General features: G+C 61.5%; 1 long non-coding RNA gene across 2 annotated transcripts; it reads left to right on the top strand.

Moving 5' to 3' along the window:
- Nucleotides 1-587: 587 nt before the first annotated feature.
- LOC139825995 (uncharacterized) lies at nucleotides 588-2,294 on the top strand. Of its 2 annotated transcripts, none has more exons than XR_011736122.1 (3): nucleotides 588-773; nucleotides 1,782-1,841; nucleotides 1,971-2,294. It is a non-coding gene; the product is annotated as an uncharacterized lncRNA (long non-coding RNA). The 2 variants fall into 2 exon arrangements; XR_011736121.1 differs by lacking the exon at nucleotides 588-773 and adding an exon at nucleotides 1,078-1,123.
- The last annotated feature ends 1,415 nt before the right edge of the window (nucleotides 2,295-3,709 follow it).

The raw sequence follows: 3,709 nt of genomic DNA, 5'->3' as shown, positions 1-3,709 counted from the left end.
CCCATTGACCCCATTGACCCCCATTGACCCATTGACCCCATTGACCCATTGACCCCCATTGACCCCATTGACTCCCATTGACCCATTGATCCCCATTGACCCCATTGACCCTATTGACCCCCATTGATCCCATTGACCCCATTGACCCCGCTGACTCCCATTGACCCCCATTGACCCATTGATCCCCATTGACCCCATTGACCCCCATTGATCCCATTGACCCATTGACTCCCATTGACTCCCATTGACTCCCATTGACCCCATTGACCCCCATTGATCCCATTGACCCATTGACCCCATTGACTCCCATTGACTCCCATTGACCCCCATTGACCCCGTTGACTCATTGATCCCCATTGCCCCCCATTGCCCCCCATTGATCCCCATTGATCCCCATTGCCCCCCATTGATCCCCATTGCCCCCCATTGATCCCCATTGTCCCCATTGACTCCCATTGCCCCCCATTGCCCCCATTGTCCCATTTCAGGTAAAAGAGGACATAAACAAGAGAGAAAAAACAAAACACAACACATTTGGGTACTCCTGGGTCCTTTGGGGCACTCCTGGGTCCTTTGGGGCACTCCTGGGTCCCTCCTGAACTCCTGGGTCCTTTGGGGTACTCCTGGGTCCCTTGGGGTACTCCTGGGTCCCTCCTGAACTCCCCATAGACCCCCATAATTTCCCCCTTAGGGACCCAGGAGTGCCCCATAGTGACCCATAAGTGACTCATGGAGCCCCCTAAGTGCGTTCGGGTCCCCTCGGGTCCCTTCGGGTGAGTTCGGGCCCCACTTGGGTCCCTTCGGGTTCCTTCGGGTGTGTTCGGGTCCCCTCGGGTTCCTTCGGGTGCGTTCGGGTCCCCTCGGGTGCCTTCGGGTCCCCTCGGGTGCGTTCGGGCCCCACTCGGGTCCCTTCGGGTGCGTTCGGGTCCCTTCGGGTGCGTTCGGGTCCCCTCGGGTCCCTTCGGCTCCCTTCGTGTATCTTCGGCTCCTCTCGGAGCCGCCTCCGCGCACGCCACGCACAGTGGGCGTGGCCACGCACCCCCCCCCCCCCCTTCCCATTGGCCGCCGCCTGAGGAAGGGGGCGTGGCCTCGCTCGCAGCCGCCGCCGCGGCGGGAAACGATCGTGAGGCGGGAAAAGGGGGAGAAAGTTGGGGGGGGAGGAAGAGGAGGGGCCGGGGGGGGAGCGGAACACGGGTTTTGGGGTAAAAAGGGGGGGATTTGGGAGTTTGGCGCCTTTTGGGGCACTTTCGGGTGGGTTCGGGTCCCTTCGGGGAGACTTCGGGCCCCTTCGGGTGGGTGCGGGTCCACTCGGGTGGGTTCGGGCTCCTTCGGGTGGGTTCGGGTCCCTTCGGGTGGGTTCGGGTCCACTCGGGTGGGTTCGGGTCCCTTCGGGTGCGTTCGGCTCCACTCGGACCCCTTCGGGAAGACTTCGGGTCCCTTCGGGTGCGTTCGGCCCCGGCTGGGACTCGGGCGCCGCTCGGCTCCGCTCGGGCGCCGCTCGGCTCCGCTCGGGCCCATTCGGCTCCGCTCGGGCGCCGTTCGGCTCCGCTCGGGCCCATTCGGCTCCGCTCGGGCCCATTCGGCTCCGCTCGGCTCTTTCCGTCTCCGCTCGTTTTCCCGCGCTTTCCCTCAGAGCGCGAAGCGAAGCGCGGGGACCCCCGGGGCCGCTTTTTTCGCGCTTTTCCCGAGGTGACAACAGCGGGGGCTTTGGGGACACAGCTCGGGGAGCCTCAGCGGCAGGGTTTTGGGTTGAAAAAGCGCTATTTTGGGTCAATTTTGAGGTGGTTTGTGGCCCTCCCGGCGGGGCAAGATGGCGGTTGCGGACATCGAGGGGCTGCTGGGTGAGTAATGAGGGGGAATTAGGGGTGATTAGCGCGAATTAGGGGGTAATTAGGGGGCAGCGGGGATACAGGGGGGTGGGGGGGGTGTTAATTAGCGCTGCTGAGGGTGTTAATTGTTAATGAATGCAGAGGAGGAGCCGTTGCAGGAGCTGCACCCCGGGCTGGCCCCGCTGAGGGGGATTGGGGGGGTGGGAGCGGAGCTGGAGAGGGAGGTGAGACAGGTAAGGGGGCATTGGGGACAATGGGGACAGAGAGAGAGAGTGTGTGCGGATCAGCAGTGATCACCCCAAACCTGCCCCGCAGACACGGCACCCAAAATCCTGCACCCCAAAATACTCTTCCCAAACCTGCACCCCAGATCCTGACCCCAAGCCCTGCACCAAAACCCTGCCCCTCAATCCTGCACCCCCAAATCCTCCACCCCCGATCCTGTCTTCCCAAACCCTGCACCCCAGATCCTGCACCCCCAAATTCGGCCCACCAAACTCTGCACCCCTAAACCCTACAACTGAAACCTTGCACCCCCTAATCCTGCCCTCCCTACCTTCCTGAACCCCGAAACCTGCACCCCAAACCCTGCATTCCCAAATCTTTCCGTCCTATACCCTCCACCCCTAAACCTGCCCCCAAACCCTGCACCCCAAAGAATTCCCTCCCAAACCCTGCACCTCCAAATCCTGCACCTCAAAGGCCTGGCAACCCAAGCCCTTCAACCCCATCCCTGCAACACCAAATCCTGTACCCCAAACCCAGCACCCCAGAATCCTGCACCCCAAATCCTGCCTACCAAACCTTTCACTGCAAACCCCTGCACCCCAAGATTGTGCTGTCCTAAACACTGAACCCCCAAATCCTGAAGACCCGGATCCTTGCCTCCCAAGACTCTGCACCCCCAAATCCTGCACCCCAAATCTCTCATCCCCACCACCCTGCACTCCCAACCCCTGCACCCCAAAACTCCACACCTCCAAATCCTGAACCCTGAAACCCCGCACCCCCAAATCCTGTGCCCCATTCCTGTGAACCCCACACTCTGCAACCTTAAATTTCCCCCCAAGCCCCTGCACCCCAAACGCTGCACTCTTAGACCTGACTTCTAAACCCCAAGGGCCCATTGTGACATCCCAGAACCTCCTATTGTCCCCAGGGCCCATTGTGACATCCTGGGGACCCCCATTGTCCCCAGGGCCCATTGTGACATTCAGGGGACTCCTCTTTGTCCCCAGGGCCCATTGTGACATCCTGGGGACCGCCCCTTGTCACTGGGGCCCATTGTGACGTCCCAGGACCCCCCGTTGTCCCCAGGGTTCATTGTGACGTCTTAGGACCCCCCATTGTCCCCAGGGCCCATTTTGACATCCTGGGGACCCCTCTTTGTCCCCAGGGCCCATTGTGACATCCTGGGGACCCCCCCTTGTCACTGGTGCCCATTGTGACGTCCCAGGATCCCTCCTTGTCCCCAGGGCCCATTGTGACGTCTTAGGACCCCCCATTGTCCCCAGGGCCCATTGTGACATTCAGGGCACCCCCTTGTCCCCAGGGCCCATTGTGACATTCCGGGGACGCCTCTTTGTCCCCAGGGCACATTGTGACATCCTGGGGACCCCCCCTTGTCACTGGGGCCCATTGTGACGTCCCAGGATCCCCCATTGTCCCCAGGGCCCATTGTGACATTCAGGGGACTCCTCTTTGTCCCCAGGGCCCATTGTGACATTCCGGGGACGCCTCTTTGTCCCCAGGGCCCATTGTGACATCCTGGGGATGCCTCCTTGTCCCCAGGGCCCATTGTGACGTCCCAGGACCCCCCATTTTCCCCAGGACCCATTGTGACATTCAGGGGGCCCCTTTGTCACTGGGGCCCATTGTGA

The sequence above is a fragment of the Patagioenas fasciata genome, chromosome 32 (assembly GCF_037038585.1).
Source record: "Patagioenas fasciata isolate bPatFas1 chromosome 32, bPatFas1.hap1, whole genome shotgun sequence".
Taxonomy (NCBI): Eukaryota; Metazoa; Chordata; class Aves; order Columbiformes; family Columbidae; genus Patagioenas; species Patagioenas fasciata.
This window is presented reverse-complemented; position numbering and strand designations above follow the sequence as displayed.